The 17690-nt window shown below is 39.5% G+C and overlaps 1 protein-coding gene across 2 annotated transcripts in view; it reads left to right on the top strand.

Annotated features, from left to right (window-relative positions):
• The first annotated feature begins 1724 nt into the window (after positions 1 to 1724).
• HTR1F (5-hydroxytryptamine receptor 1F) overlaps positions 1725 to 17690 on the top strand; it is a 178846-nt gene continuing 162880 nt past the window's right edge. For both annotated transcript variants that reach the window (XM_042456160.1, XM_042456161.1), the window contains exon 1: positions 1725 to 1985. The gene's annotated coding sequence lies outside the window, so the exon portion shown is untranslated. The remainder of the gene's footprint in view (positions 1986 to 17690) is intronic.

Below are 17690 nucleotides of genomic sequence, written 5' to 3'. Positions count from 1 at the left end.
GCTTTTTTAATAAAGGTTTTACTGTGGCCAATTTTAATTCTGATGGAAATTGCCCATCCCTCAAAGATGTATTAATAATCCGGCGTAACAATAAAGTTACCGCCGGTCCCCCCTGGGCCGCTAACCATGAGGGACAGGGATCGAGAGAGCAGGTTGTCTTCCGAACACTTCCGAGGATCTTGTCCACATCATCGGTACATGACAGTGTTCTTGCCCTGAGATTCTTCCTAGTTGTCCAAACCAGAAAAGAGGAGGCAGACCCTAAGATCTGGGAACCCTAATGATGACTAAAGTCACTAGCAGCTGCATTCCAACAACTTCTGGAAAAGCACACAATTCCTACAGTTGCTTTAAAGTACAAGACCTTCCTCAGAGGTTGGTTCTAATTATGCAAGTATTTAGACTGAAGCAATGAAATTTTGGTTAAATATTATAGAGGTTTGGCAATATATTTACACAGAAGTTCTCTGTGATGTTGAGGGCTATGTTTCAACAATAGGAAAAGACAATAGAACCAGTTCGTTGCAATAACATTTGTTTTTTTTTTTTATGAGATTCAATGCACAAACAAATATACACACTTGAGATTTTCACATTCTTATAACAGCTAAATATGGAATTCTTAATATGATTAAATATGGAATCAGTTAACAAATTGACAGCAAGTTAAACTGAGTTTCATGTGTTATAAAATATGGATAGGTGTAAGTCACATTGACTTTTTAAGAAATACTTAAGGATATGGCCTGATAAACTATTATATTATTATATTATTTGTTTTGTATAAGGATAGCCAGTTTATTCTTCTGCAGCTAAAAGGTTTAGGAAAACGTGCAGAATAGCCCCATACATGTTGATTCAGAGGAAAGTCCTACAGTGGAATTTCTTCCAAGATAAATATGCAGATATAGCCAAGGTAGTCTGTTTTCACATAAAAAGACATAAAGAGTGTGTTCAACTGTCAAACAGCTCTTATGGACAAGAAGTTCTTCCTAGGGGCCAGTCACAGAAGTTTATCACACTAGGGTTAAAACATTCCCCAGTGTGTTCTAACGTGCCTGCGCACGGGCGGGCACGGAACGTGACGAGAACGCGATGGGGCCAAGAACCCCATTTTACTGCACACTAGAATGCTGGCTTTGGACTGGATGGACCTTGTGGTCACTTCCAATTCTATGATTCTATGACAGATGGTTCTGAAATGAGCTGAAATATTTGGGGATTGACATGGTAAGTTTCTGGATGGCTAGTATTTCATCCAAATGTAAGTATAGATTTGGATTTGCTTTTTGAGCTATCAAAAGCATTGGATATTATTAAGAATAGCTCTGAGGGAAAACAGAAGCAAAGGGCAAAGTGAACAAAATGGAAGATCTAAATGTTTCAATATAAATGTTGACCTACATTTGGTCATTCTTTGGTCTGCTTCTGCAAGTCACTGATGTATTCACAATATTGACTGTGGGTGACAGTAGGATACTAGACATTGTGATGGGGATAGATTATACATTGTTTGTTGTATTACTTGGAACACCTGGAACAATCTCTTATATGAACCTTTACTCATTCCACATGCCAAGCTTTACTTCAGAGAGTTATCTACAAGGCAAGGAGGAAAGTTACTAGTAACAACCATTGTGGGATTTAAAAAAGAATTGTGAATGGCAGAAATCTATGGGGTTTGATCAAGCAGTGATTTAAATATCCAGCAGGTGGCAGTGACCAAACCAATTTTGGATTTTCCTAAGCCGTTCAACAATAGAAGCAGCAGCAAGTGCCGGCTGCAGCTGCTGAGCCAGAGAGTCTGTTTCTCGGTTGCTTTTGCTGCCTCACTTCACTTCAGTTGCTGTTTACTGAGGTGCTTTTCTTTGCAGCCTGGACTATTGTACATACCACTCTTGGGGACTCTTGAGCTTGGTGCTGACTGGAGATGGCTAACATGTGGATCCTTTACCTGGCATGGGTTGAACAGACATAGCCCTGAGGTGAGACACGCATGCATCCTACTCCATGGGATACTTTTGAGCCTCTACCTATTTGTGCTTTTGCTTATCATCTGCCAAATGAAATTCACCTGTCTGTCCACTCTGTTGCTTTCAGCTAAGGTACTGTATCAGGCAACTAATAGTGGATGATGGTCATTATTGCTTCCAATTAGCACTGAGGTTAGTGCCTTGGAATTGCCTCTAGGTTACTGAGGTAAAGGCTGATCAGATGCAATAGAGGACAAGGCTCTTAGCCTTGAGCAGCTATACTGAAAGGGGAGCGGTGTTGAGTGAAGCTTTTCTTCTCCTTATAGAACTGTGACAGAAGAAGTTGTACCTGTCAAAACTCTTTCTCTCTATATATATATTTACATAATTAATAATGGTATGAAATTCCTGTCAACTGTTGCTGCTCCTGAGGTGATACCAATTTGAAATAAGGGGGGGGGGACAACCTGTGATGACTATGGAGACCTAATTTTGTTCTCTGGAGAGTGGGGAGAACAACATCAGGAATCACAAATCTTTAATCACATTACCCAAGATTCTTCATCAGCCTTCTGCTGTGACCTTGTTTTTCACTTTTGTTTATAAATGAAGGTGCATGTGTATTTGGGTATGAGTCCCATATAGCTCAAGGAGATGTACTCCCCAGCAGGTGTGTTTAGAGCTGTAGTCCTACTGGCCCTAAGGGCAGTGCACAAAATTACAACTACGCTTGTACAAATATTCCTAAACCAAAGTCTAATTTAGGATGTGTTGTACCTTAAAGAATAGGCATGTTCAGCTTTTGTTCTCAAAAATTCCATTTTATCTCTTTTATTCTCCCCATTCATCTGCTACCACCAATCTCTTTCTGCTGTATTGATCTGAAGAAGTAAAAGTTTGCTCTTGTTTCTGTTTCTAATTTTAAACTTCTTTGGATCTAGATTCAAAACAAACAACTTTCTCCTTCTAAAGATCCTATGCTAGCATCACCTCTCTGTGGTTTTATAGTGTGTACTTTGCATTGTCTAAGTTTAGGATGTTCAACACACTCTTCTGTGAAGAGAGTCAGCTTTGCTTCTTGTCAATACAAGGTAGCAAATGTGAAAAGAGTTTCCTCTTCAGATGCTTTCAGCCTGGGTTCATGTGCAGTGAATGGACTGAACATTTCCTTTTTTTGTCCTCCTTTTTTTCTAGTTTCTCTCTGTTTGGATTTCTTAATAAACTGTCATCACATTGAAAGGAAAATGAATTATATGGGGGGAAAGACAAACCTAACCATCTGACAACCCGCCTACAGTTTTTTAAAAAACAATAGACTCTTTTTATAAAAAATGTCCTTGTACCACTGCAGTTGTAATTAGCTCTACAGTGTGTTGTTTAGTTTTTATTGCTGAAGCAAAGTGAAATGAAAGGTGGCTGTAACAAAGCTATTTTGCTCAAAGATTTAAATGATTTATTGGAAAATGGTTGCTTTTTTTCCTTGACAACTTTTAATGCAGTGCTTCAAAATATTTGTTTTTTGGTTTCAAAGCTGTGCAGAAGACTTTGGGGATTACACCAGGTTGATTCAAAGTGACCTAACAACATCCTTTTGAACCCGTCTACTAATGCAGTACTTTGGCAATATCTAGCTTATCCATATGTGAATCATGGTAATCCTGATCAATGATATATATGATATTTTCTAGAAATGACTTGTTTCTGATAATGCTACCCTAGATTTCTCACTTTCCCTAAAAGGAATCAGTTATTTATTTTTGGTAGCAGAACATTTTTGTTTACATGTCCATTAAGGACCATCATACCTTTTCAATCTGTAAAACAGCTGAAAATTGGTGAATGTTGAGAAAAAAAATAGAATTGTTAAAATTCTGGCTATGACGGTAGGCAGCATTCATTGGTGAATTATCCTAAAATGGAGAAATAGCCATGAAATTCTCATTCATGACATCCATATGGAATTGTCAGTATTCATTTATATCAGCAACTGTGACCTATAAGTGTATGTCATGTGTGTGTGAATATCAATATTCACCAGACTGTGGACATCCTGTGTGTGTGTGTAAGAGGGAGGGAGGGAGGGAGGGAGGGAGAGAGAGAGAGAGAGAGAGAGAGAGAGAGGTGTGCTGGTAGTGGTGTGGGTTCAATAGGGAAGAAAAAACACAGTAAGCAATAACTTCATGTACGATCTATCAAATGCCACAAATGTACACAAGCTTTCAAGTACTCCAGAACTTTTTACCAGGATAGTGGTATAAAATTTAGGTAATGGGGCAAAAAAAAAAAAAAAAAAGGAAAGTTGCTCAGCCGTATGTTGCAATCTCAAAGTAAGGACTGCAGAATTAATGAGTCACTATTAGATATACAGGTATCAGGTTATGCCTGGCAATGCATACTGGGATGGAAAAGATATAAGTCCTCTCCAGAAGTGTTAGGGTCACACTAAATTTGGAAAGTCCGTTGATGCTTACAAAAGATAATGTTTGTATAGGGGTGGTATCTTATTTTAACATTTATCTGGAAACACTAAGGCTGAAGTGAACTTAAACTACCCTTATCCATGTGCCACTTTTGATACTAAAATTAAAGAGGGGAAGCCATTCCCCGTAGTTCCTTTGCTCAAAAAAAAAGTGGCTGCCTATGTCACTTGTTTTTGTTTTGTTTTTTTAGCTCTTAAAAACTAAACAGTCCCATGTCCTTGAGCAGCCAGATCATCCTTGGTGTGGTCAATATAATGGAACTTGCACATTTTTAAAAGCTGCTGCTGTTGCTGCTTTTTCTTATTCACAAGTCAGCTAGTGTTTTCAATATTGTTAATAATTTAAGTATAGCTGTTCTTATCATTGGCAAAAAAAAAAATCTCAAACCAAACTGCTTTTAGTTTTGTGCTTCCAGCTTTCCATATGTTTGTTTATCTGTTTAGATGGTTAAAATCAGAATGGTGTATTAGAAAATGGATTATGGAGCTGTCAGTCATACTTTTTTTAGAAGCCTAAGAGCCTCATGTTTGCACAAAAGCCTCAAAGGAACATATGGTATTCCAAGGCAAGGCTCCTGAACAATACGTGTAGCATGTCACACCTCTTAGTTTCTCAGCATCCCACTTCTTGAAGGTTTAGCTTCAGTCACTTAATCTACAAGCCCTGGTGGTGCAATGGTTAAATGCCTATACTGCAGCCGCTCACTCACAAACCATAAGGTTGTGAGTTCAGCATCAGCCAAGGGCTCAGGCTCAACTCAAGCTTACATCTTTCCAAGGTTGCTAAAATGAGTACCCAGCTTATTGGGGGCAATTAGCTAACAGTTGTAAACTGCTCAGAGACTGCTCAGGTCAGTGGTTCTCAACCTTCCTAATGCCCAGACCCTTTAATACAATTCCTCATGTTGTGGTGACCCCCAACCAATAGTCTCGGTTTCTAAGACCATCAGAAATATGTGTTTTCTGATGGTCTTAGGCGATCCCTCTGAAAGGGTGGTTTGACCCCCAAAGGGGTCGCAACCCACAGGTTGAGAACCTCTGCTTAGATGGTATGAAGTGATATATAAATGAAGATGCTATTGCTATTGCTACAATGATGACTATCAAATGAAATCTGTATACTTTAGATATAACAACCACTTTGGGTTGTAACAATCAAATGTGAGCACCATTTTTGGTTGTAGTTATTACTCTGCTGAACAGAAGAAAAAGAGCAGGATAGCAGAGGGAGGAAAAAGAAAGGAGCTAAGTACTAAAGATTGACTGAATTCTCTAGTTGGAAACAGAACTTAGATATCTTCCTTTTTAAACTACTGTTCCAATGGCTGGGGCAGTAATACAACTGGATGATTTTGTATCATATAATAATAGTTGAAAGGGATCCCATGGGCCTTCAGTCCAGGATCTACAGATAGAATATTCCCAGAAGGTAACTGATCAGGCTCTTTTTGAGGAAATCTAGGGGAGACTAATGAGCCCAGAAGATTCTGGACTAATGCTTAACCACTGTTTCTATATGTCTGATATCTTGGAATGAAGTAAAGAAAGAGCACTGAACTAGAAAGAAAGAAAGAAAATAAATACTTTTTACTCATAGTTTTGCTTCATAAATTCACTTCAGTCATAGTACCCTCCTGGCTACAGTAATAGAGCTGTTGTTTTTTCTTTTGTTTTTTTGGTTCCCTGATGCTAAACATCATATTCGTCTATTAAAAAATAATCATAATGCATCTGATGAAGAAGCCACGAAATTCTGCTGGTTTGGCTAACATGGGTTACTCCCACTACCAAGATGAATGGATAGCTAGGCAGGAAAAGGTATCTCTTAAGAGTAAAAATGATAAAATGAGCATCTGTAACCGTATGCATGCCCAGCTGGCTCTCTAAATTAAAAAAAAAATCAGGAGAAAGAAAGGATTCAGCAGCAAGCAGAGTCAACTGATGCTGTCCCAGATGCTGATACTGGGAATTTTTGTCACTGTTGCTATCACTGGCTGCTCTCTGAGTGGTCATATACAGCTTCCCTGGGTTGTCAGGACTAGGACTTCGGCCTTGAAGTCCAGCTCTAGATTCAGTCATTTTGTCTGAAAGACATCTTCTGCAGTTTATCTCTCCTGAACAAGACAATGTAAAATGTTGTTTGCCCATATTGAAGCTTACTGGTTGAAGCACATATATAAAAACATTTATATATGTGCAATTTAGAGCATGGAGCTTTATTCTGTTGGTTTTGTGGTGGTGGTGGTTGTGTTCCTCTCCTTCTTTCAAGGGATGTATTTATGCACAGATGGATATCAGCTGCTGCCCATAGGCCACCACTGCTGGTTGAGCTACAGCACAGCAACTGTCATATAACCACTTACTAAATGCTAAAGCAGGAGCCTCCTCATAATTGTTTATAGTCCAGTGAACTTCAAGTGGCCCAAGGAAATGGATGAAGGCACATGTCCCACCCATTCTGACCTAGGGAAAAATGTATGACAAATTATGTTAAGAAGATTTCTTAATTTGGAAACTAATATTTCTTAATAGTACTTCAACACCTGAGAAGTGCCGTTGATAAATATTCTCATCAGTGTAACTTTTACATTCAGACTATTTGCCTTACATATGAAAAGGGCCCAAGTAAAAACAAAGCTGTAATAAAATTCCTTCATTAATCCAAAATATACGATTAGCCAATGTGAGGTGAGGGGACAATCCTAATTAGCAAAAATTACCTAATTGTGTCTCCAGTTTTGACAGTCTTGGGTTTGTTATATTTTATCTCCTATCTTTCCTCGAAGAAGCTCAGAGCAAGATATTGTCTTCATAACAATCCTCAAGGGTTGGCTAAATCAGGGAATGTAAAGGCTCTGCAAAGATCACTCCCTGTGGGTCAAACTACATATTATGTGCAAATGCACAGCTAACTGAGAATCATTTCAGGAGAAGAAACCATACTAGCTGGGGGAGTCTGTGATTTTTAATCCAAATATATAGCTTTCCCCAGCTGGGTGGCTATCTAGTTACTATTACTTCTTTGTTTTCTAATATAGCTATATCAGGAGCTGCATCCACACTGGAAAAATAATGCCACAGTTCAATGTTATGGAATTCGGGGAATTTTTTGTGACACCAGAACTCCCTACAGCCGCCCTGATCGTTTGGAAGGGCGGGGTACAAATAAAAATTTTATTTATTATTATTATTATTTACATAGAAGGCTAAATGTCTCACAAAACTACAATTCCCAAATTCTATAGCACTGAGCCATGGCAGTGGTGTCAAAATGGATTATTCCTGCCATGTGGATGCAGCTTCAGTTAGAATAGTGGATATGCTTGTTGGTATTCTTTAATAAAGCTTTGGTACCAATGGCAGAAATAAAATGGAAAGAATAAGGACCACAAATATGTGGACAAGTTTAACAAATTTCAGCAAACCTTTTATTCAAAACCAACATGTCCTTGTAAAATGAAACAACCAGGTGAGGCAACCCTACCATAAGTAAAGACAAAAAAAAATTTTTTTTTAACCTTTTGGAGACAAGTTGAAGACAAGTGTCATTAGCCTCCACTTTTCTTATGATTTCCATTTTGGTACCAGATTTATAGATTTGTGCTTAATATGCTAGAGTTAATTGGTGAGCCATGTTTGTCCAGTTTCTTTTTCTCTCTATTTTGCTGTTTGTGCATATTTGATAAATGATTCTCGAGGTAGCTGCTGTTTACCTTGCCTGTTTTAAGCAGACACAGAAGATTATCACACGGAGAAAAGGGATGGGAGAAAAGTGGGATGCTCCTGTCCTTATCGCGCAATTGCATGAAGATTATCACATGACATCCAGCAATGTCTCAGTCATCCCGTCCATGAAGTGGAATGGTCCTGTCACTTTTCATTAACAGGAAACTACTGTTAATGAAAAGTGACAGGACCATTCCACTTCATTGACCATGCTGGCTGAGGATGCTAGGTTGGGGCAGTCTTCCATAAACATTTTGTGCTCTCTGTGCAAGTTCATCATGTCAGATCAATCATGATCAAGAAGCCTCTCTTTTCATCTAATGTAGCTCTCTGGAATTCTGGATATGTTACCATGAAATGAAACATTTCTGACTGTTTCTACTGTTCTTTGAATGTTCTTATCAAAATACAAGTTTGTATGATTTCCTGTATTATTCTTCTTTGAATATTTTGGAGGAGGGCTTAGAAGATCATAGAATCATACAGTTGAAAGAGATCACAAAGACCATCCAGTCCAACACCTTGCCATGCAGGAATGCACAATCAAAGCACTCTCAACAAATAGCCATTCAGCCTCTGTTTATAAACCTCCAAAGACTAAGACTCCACCACACTGTGAGTCACCATATTCCACTGCCGAACAGCATATTTTATTGTCAAACAGACTTGTTTCAAGCTACACACCTCCAGCCAGTGTGACAGTCTACAGTGGTAAAAGACTGGTTGACCTAAAGAATTTCATCAGCTTAAGTCAAATTCATTACTTACCAGAAGAAAGTTTTTTTAAAAAATCAAGGCTGGTGTCTTCTTCTGCCACTGAGACATCAGAAAACACAGTGGAGCTAACAACAACAACAACATCTTTATATCCTGCCTACTCCAGTTAGGATCAAGGTGGCTTACAGTAAAAGCAATCTGGTACATAGTAAAATGTCAATACACAATAACCCCAAATTGTTAAGTCAGTGTGTTAAAAGCAGAAAAGCAGTGAGCATAAAGGAAGTTTTCATGTTTGGTGGGTTAAAGGGTAGAAACCCAGTGATAGTATTGCATTGTGGTTGCCATAAGTCGTAAATGACTTAAAGGCACACAACAATAGACCCTACCCCTCTATATTCAGTGCTGCCACCACGGGCACTTTTTCTGAATCCAGGCTCTCATATACTGGAGGCCAAAAGTGTATAATCACAAAAAAAATCTTTATTTACAGAAGGTAAACATAACAGAGCAGATTACACAATCTACTCTTTTATCTCACTCTAATTCTGACCCTTACCAACCACTCAGTTTAAACTACCTTCTCTCACTCCAACCCCAGTCTAACTCAAATCCTTTTCCTAACTACACTCTTCTCAGATCCTGGGCTAATTCACTGACAACTCAAACTAAACTCCCACCATCATTCATCATTATGCAAATCTCCTAAACATTGAACCAATGACCATTCACATCAATGTTCCATTCTCTCCTTCATCCCAGCTACTTACCTCACACTCTTAATATACAATCAATATATCAAATATCCTCAAATACAAACCCATGACACCCCAATCCAGAATTCTGACCAGAGTTCTGTGCTTATAGTTATCATACTGCTCTTGTTTCACCACTATCACCCAGCTTCCTGCCACCACCACCATTAATGTTAACTACAACTGAAACTTTTAGAGAAAACAAAAGTCTAGAAAGGGGCTATTTCCAACAGAAAGCTGTAATTCAGAAAAGTTACTTTTTGATATGGGGAGTTCTGGGAGTTGTAGTCCAAAACACGGCATTTCCAAGCCATGGAGGAAAATTGTGTGAAACTTTAGCTAGACTAGAACTGCATCCAGAATATAAATCTGAATCTTTAACCCTTGGAATTCTCAACTGGTGCAAATTTAAGCAGGCTTTCTTTAAAAATAGGTATAAATATCTATTTTGGTCCATATTTTCAAAACAGACCCAAATATTAGATTGTATCACAGTCATAGATTATGGTAGCAAACCAGTATACACTTCGAGCTGTTTCACACTGCACAGTTTTAGTACTATAAGCCTACTTTAACTGCCATGGCTGCATCTTATAGAGTTGTGGGGTTTATGGTTTGAAGGGGCACTGTGGCTGAGAATTCCAAGTGATTTTCCCTAAAATGTAAATCTCAGGATTCTATGGAATGTTGCCATGGGAGTTAAAGTGGAATCATAGTGCTATGACTGTGTAGTGTGAAAGGGCCCTCACCCAGGATTTAGCTCCATTCAGTACAGTCATTCTTACTGCTGAGAACCCATGCATATGATTAGGCAGTTGCTGACAGAGTTGCTGAAACATGGTGAAAGCTAGATAAAAGTAAAATGAAACAATTTGATTAAACTACTCTTTATCTCAGAAAGAAAGTTTGGCCAAAGTATATCAGCATCCATTCACGTAAATCAGACTCCAAGGATGAGTACTTTCTGGGACCATTCAGTCTCAATCATTTCAATTAAGCATGCACGTAACTCTATACCATGGAAAGAATTGGAAATAAAATTGGTGGAAATGTACCCATAGATTGTTCTCAAAATGTTATACAGTCCACAGCATTGTCACTCAGACCATCACCTTAAGCTGTTGTTTTAGTTGAAGATTCAATTTTCAGGAGTGATCAAAGGTTGGCTACATTTATAATGTTGTTCAGCTCTGTGGCTAATACCAGAATTCTGCATGGAGCTGATAAGAGACAACTGTGCCTCATTAACTTCACTAATACAAGCAATAACTTCCTAAGTCAACTCAAATTGTGAAAATTCTCCCCTTCATTTTCTTTTAATCTATTGCAGGTGCATCTTCCTTATTTTTGGAGCATTTCTAATTTTTGTTATTTGAGTCTATGGTTTAGATTTAGTTTGCTCATTTCTGACTTAAAGCAGCCATAAGGTAACCCTAAGGCAAACTTTTTTGACAAGATTGGTTCAGATGAGCTTGCCTTTCCCTTTCTCTGAAGATGAGAGAGAGAGTAGAGTTTGCCCAAGGTCAGCTAGTGGGCTTCTGTGCCTGAGAGAGGATTCAAACCCTAGTCTCCAAAGTCCTAGTCTAACACCCAAACCACTACAGCATCTCTAGAGCCAACTGGAGCATATGCATATTGTTGAAACTGACATGTGTTATCTCTTTGATTTTAGATAAATGATGGTGAAAGTGTGGGAGGACCCATTTTTTATTTTTAACATTAAGAACATGTTACTTCATTCAGCCTCCATATCCATGGATTCAATCACCACAGCTTGAAATTATTTTAAAATATATACATGATAAAAAGCAAGCCTTTATTTTCCCATTTTATATAAAGGATGCCATTTTACTATGCCATTGTGTTTAAAAGGACTTGAGCATCCATGGATTTTGGTGTCCACAGAGGGTCCTAGAACCAAACCCCAGTAGATATCAAGGGCCTGCTGCATTTCAGCAACAGTTACTGTATACTTAGGTCTTTTGTAAATAACGGTGCTGCTTGTGAGAGTAATTAAAATGTTGAGATGCTATTACAAGGAAACTCCTTGGTCAGAGAAATGTATGTTGAAATTCAGAGACCTCAGTTCTATTCAGGTTTTGTGCTCTGGCTGTTGGCGAGAGCCTATTCATTATGTGCCTTCAGGTTGATCCAGACTATGGTGATCTTTCATAGGATTTTCTTGCTAAGCTTTTGTAAGAGAGGGTTTACCACTGTCTTTCACTTAGGTGCAGAGAGTGTGACTTTCCCAATTTCACCCAGTGGGCTTCTATAGTTGAATCAAGATTCAAACTCTGGTCTCCAGAGTTCTAGTCCAATGCTCACTGAAGCCTATAAAGGATGCAGTTGGACCTTTCATGGATTTGGTGGTTTCACCTGGTTATGGCCTGTTATGAGTATTTTTATTTTTTTAAAAACAAATGACTAGAATGTTACTTCTTTTTTTATATAAAAGCCTATGTGGATCTAAAACAGACTGAGAGGGACAAAATTGAGGGAAAGGGCCATTCAGTCCTCCTTCAAAGGCTTCAGAGAGATCTGTTGGCCTCAACTTCAAAGCTCATATCCAAGCCACTGCTGGATTTCTTGGTTATGACAACATAATCCCATTTTAATAATACATTAATAAAAATTAATATCAATAATATAATATTATCATTTTATCTGTTTTAACAATATTGTACTTTGTTTAACTTGTAAACTACCTTGAGCCCCTGTATTGAAGAGTAACTAAAGTTAGTAATAATGTCAAAAGCAGAAGCAGCTTTCTTTATGGAATACTCTCATTGGACATAGCGAGATTTCCTACCAACTACTCCTGTATATGTTCAACTATAAATCAACCACATATATAAATCAAAGGCAGATTAAGATTGTGTTGTGCTCTATTCAGTGAAGGAGCTGGAAAAGATCTTAGTGTACAGATTTCATAAGTGGATATAATTCCACTGATGACCAAGTGGTTTGGAAACTGAAATTCATAGATGTGAATTTAAAACCCAGTTGAAACTTTCCCTCCCTAAAAATCATTTTTATAGAATTACACAATATTTTGCCTTCTAGTAGATATTTAAATAAAATCTAAAACAGGTTATGAGGTGCCACTATAGATAATAGATGATGACAGTCATTGCACATTCTTTTGTCATCAATGACAGCTCCACAGTTTTGTTGCGCAGAAGATGAAATGGAAATTGTGTTCAGTAAAAGAGCCTTGGAGAACATACTGAAATACAAAGTGTACTAAATCCCCCTTAACAATAGGCATTTAGAGTAAGGAACATTAGATTTGAGGTCTAGTAAATATATTGTATATCTAGGAGCTGAGAAAAATAGAATGTGTAAAAAGTGTTCATGATGTTCTAAGTGAATATGAACTATCTGCAACCTGTGTGTCTTCTATTTATTTATTTATTTACACATTCTTGTATACTGAATCTTGCTGCTATATGACACTACAAATATTTTAAAGTGTACACATGGGTCTCTGGGGAAATGGATGGGACATCAAATTCTGTGAGTAACCCAATACACTTTGCCAGGAAAAGGCCAAGAACCCTCCATTGCATTTCACTTGCAAAACCCTGCTGGAATGACAACCATACCTGAAAGGAAATTGAAAGAATCCAACATTGTCTTTCTCATTTCAGTTTCCCTTCTAACGGGCTGAGTCTTTCCAGTCAAATAGTGATGAACAACCTCCAGGAATTCAGGGGTCATTCCAGTGATTCCCACATGCACCTCTTTAAATCTTGTTTGTGTGTTGCATATGCTGTGTTATCAAAACTGATGGACATTTTGTTACATGTGCAGATATGGAATTTTAGCCAATGAGTATCTATCTGCCTCTGCTGAAACTCTTTCAGTTTTGCATTTGGTTGTCAATATTGTCACTCTACAGTTGTGTAGTATAATCAATATGCAACTCCATATATGGATATTTTACACTTTTAATCTTTGTGTAGTAGCCACTGCCCCCCAAAATTGAAACGAGAAGTGTCAAGAGGTCCACTTCCAGGTTTGTTTGCTTTAAAAAAAAAATCTGGGGAAGGAATGCAAGGAATTGGGGGGTGTCATGTCTTAAAGGAAAATTGCCACTTCTGAGTCTTATTCTTGGGAAAAGTGGATTATAAATAAAATAGTTAGCTTGCTGGCTGGCTGATGACAGAATTGGAAGAGACTTTCAAAATGTTGTTAAGCTGCAAATTCCAGCATCCTCTGGCCAGTATGGCCAATGGTGAAGAATGGTGGTGTGTGTGTGTGTGTGTGTTTATAATAATAAACATCAGGAAAGCCACATGATTCTGTTGTAGCCCAATCCCTTGCCACAGGTTAAAGCAATAAGCCAATTGAAAGAAGGGATAAGTTAGAGATTAACACAACATCAATGCCAGAATAACATTGCTCGGTGAATACGATTTATACCACTGTACCCTCCCTATTTGGAGCTGTGCTGTGGCTACCAACATCATCTGCATAGAGTGCTAGAGTTGGAAAGAACCTTATAATGAGGAATGCTAGCATATTGATATTACCTAAGTGTTGTTTCCAGAATGTAGATGCTAGAGTGAATGTGGAAAGCCCTTAACATAATAAAAACCAGAGTGTTTTTCCCCTCTGAATTGTGTGCAAAGGGGTAATTCCCACTATGATTTAAATCAAATTACAAACCAGGTTATGTGTCTGTCATTCCCACATGAAGTCGGTTTCGATCTGATTCTGATACAATAAAGTTCCTTAAAAGCCGGTAAACTCTGTGAGAAACCAAATAAAATCACAACATAACAATATACACAAATATGTACAAATATTTGAAGAGACATATATAATGTATCAATGGTTATTTTAAATGTATGAAATATGGATGTTGAATAAAGATACTTTAAAGTGGGTAAACATAGAAAACCTGCTCTCATTTGTCACTACTTTTCAAGAGGTTCTTTTAAGAAGAACCGAATCACAAGTGTGCTCAACAAGTAGGAATGACCTTCAGATCAGAATCTAATCTCACTGGAGGGGAGGGACCATGGCACAGGGTTTGGCAGGGAGTGTCACCCATCTAGCTTTCGGCTGCTTTAAATCTGCCATTTTTTGAGCACTGCCCTTTGTCTACCCATGTGTATGGTGGCTTTTTAATTTTTTGTCTTTACACTGAAAAATTCCTCCTGAATCTGGCCAGGATTCTCCACTGTAAAATGTGTTTTTGTTTTTGCTTTTCATTTGGAAGGGATCTGTTGTGTGGGGGAGGGGGATCTGATGTGTTTTTGTTTTTGTTTTTAATTTACTGAATTGGTAATGTGATCTCCCATCATCCCACTGAGGCACCTAATCTAGCAAGGGCTTTCCACCTAATTGACTTTGGGCTTTTGTATAATGACCCTTGCTGGCAAACCACGAGACTAAAAAGTGATTGGAAACTGTGGCCCGTTACAGACCGCCCAAAAGGGGCGGTCTTGGGCCGCTGCCGGTTGCAGCACGGAGGAGCCGTAGCAGCCAAACCGTGCGACTCTTCCGCGCTGCAAAAAAGGAGCACAGAAATCGCGCTCCTTCCGGCAACCCGGAAGAGACGTCGCAAGTGCCAAAGCGCGCACTCGTGACGTCTCTTCCAGGTTGGGACATGCAGATGCAGAGTGTCCGCTACGTCAAGATGGCGGCGCCCATCTGTATAGAGCGCCGCCATTTTGACATATCGATTACGCGCGAGGGGCAAGGCACGTCTGGAAGTGCCACCCCTTGTGCGTAATCACGGTGTGATGACGACGCCTCTTGTGCCCGTCTGTAACGCACCAGAGAAAGTATTTGGAAAGGGAGGGCACCATTTTCGTGTTTCCAAAATTATGCATTGCTATGTCCGCAAAATAACGCCTGGCCATGTCACCAGTGATGCAGCAAAACAATTAGCTTCACTGGCATTTTTAAAAAATGGAACAGATCGAGCAGCAAAAATTCCAGTTGGGATGATAATCATTTCTGAAAACCCCCCAAAAGGATTGTCATGATCCAGACTGTATGCACACCCACCAACCCTTGTATGTGGCGGCGCCATAATCATGGCGGCCTCCCATCTACATGGGGGCTGCCATGATTACATCATGAACGCACCACATCCAAATGGCATGGTGCGGCACGTCCATGACATCTGTGTGCTGCCCCAGGCCGCTTATGGGTGCCTGGCTGCAGTGCGAGCAGGAGCTCCAAAACAGAGCTCCTTCTGGGTGTATACCTCATTCACGCAGCCGCCAGATGGCTGCGGGAATGACACCAGGAAGAAAGGAGCCAAGCGGCCCCTTTCTTCCATGGCTGCGGATGCCAGGGTGTCCAGGGGCATGAAGCCCCAATGACACCCATTTTCCATGCCATGGAGAAGCAGCATTTTGCCGCTTCTCCGTGGTCCGAAAAAACTCCAGATTGGGGCTGCAGGACTGCTGGTGAGGCTGCCCTACCTCCAACCTGGAGATAAAAGGCTGCCCCAAAAGGGCAGTATGTACCGCACCATTGAGTTTTTAAAAAATCCTGTTTCATAGTGGGAATGACACTCATGTGGAATTGATTCATTGGTCCAATGCGAAAGCAAATTGCAAACCGGGTTAAATAGTAAGTGGGAATGCAGCCAAAGTGTCCAATAAACCCTATTATCAATTTTGATAATAGCCTAGAACCAATGTAAATTCACACTTAGAGTACAGAGTTAAGGTTTAGGGCAGATGTGGGAATTCTTCAGCCTACATATAGCCCTTTGAGGGAAGAGAATCCAATGTCATTCGTAGGACAGCACACCAACCAACCCGCAAACCCCAGCAGTTTCCCAAAGAATTTTTGTTAAAAAAAAACTTCACTCACCTGGGACAAATTTGGCAAAATAATGCTTTTTCAGGGTGTGCCTTTCCTTCCAACAAAACTCATCAAAGTGACTAGCAGTGATGCATCATCACTTCCTTTTACATGAAATGAGGCTGCAGCCAGCATAGCATGGCCTTCCAGAACTCCAGAAGAGACTAAAATCATGTGACAGGGCTCTCTGAGTGCTGCAGCATGTTCATTGCTGATTTAGGGAAATTACACAATTCTATGGAATCTGGAGAGACCTTTGAAGCAGTGGCATCACTAGGGGAATGCGGGGAGTCCGGTCTGCACTGAGTGACACCCAGAAAAAAGTTGACACCCAGTTGGACCCTCTTCCCCCTACATGGCTCTCTGGCCCTGCACTTTCTCTCTAAGGAAAAAGCCCAGGACAGAGGAGGAAGAGAAGAGTGTGTGTACCCTTTGCAGGCTGCACTGTCCTTGACTTTTACCTTGAAGAGGAAGTCCAGGACAGAGGAAGAGCACACATGCACCTATGCAGGCTGCTCCATCCCGGGATTCCTCTCCAGAAAAGCAGGAGGAGAGTCTGCATTCCCTTGCAGGCTGCTCCATCCCAGGCTTTTCCCTGGAGAGGATGTCCAGGACAGGGCATGCACAGTAGCACTATAACTCAAAGAATTTCATTTTAGGAGAAGAGAAGGAAACTTTTCTTATTTTGATATGTGTCAAAATTAAAAAGAAACTCATGTGAGGTTGGGAATAAAAAAATGCAGCAAATGCAGGAAATTGACGAAACCATCCAGGACATCAGAAGCATTGTTTGGCTATTTTTAAAAAAATAAAATAAAATAAATTAAAAACAAACAAACTGAGGGCCCAAACAGACAGGACAAAGTGAAGCTGATTTGGGTCACTTTGGAAGTATGCTGTTTAAATGATGCATTTGTCTTAAGAGTCCAGAAGCCACGCCAAAGCCGCATGCCTGTCCTAAGTGACCTGAAGCAGCTTTGTTTTGGTCTGTCTGTTTGGGCCCTGAGTACTACAGTAGCAAGTATTGCAAGCTCCCAACACATTGAACTCATGTGGGGAAAGAAAATGAGAGAGAACACACCAGAAAACAGAGGTGTAGTGGCACACATTTCTTAGAAAAATAATGTAACCTTTTCAGATTCTTATTACTGCAGCTGTAAGTCCATTAATGTCCTATTAATGAAGCTTGTTTTGATAATGCAGGCTCAG

This window comes from Sceloporus undulatus, chromosome 3 (assembly GCF_019175285.1).
Source record: "Sceloporus undulatus isolate JIND9_A2432 ecotype Alabama chromosome 3, SceUnd_v1.1, whole genome shotgun sequence".
Taxonomy (NCBI): domain Eukaryota; kingdom Metazoa; phylum Chordata; class Lepidosauria; order Squamata; family Phrynosomatidae; genus Sceloporus; species Sceloporus undulatus.
This window is presented reverse-complemented; position numbering and strand designations above follow the sequence as displayed.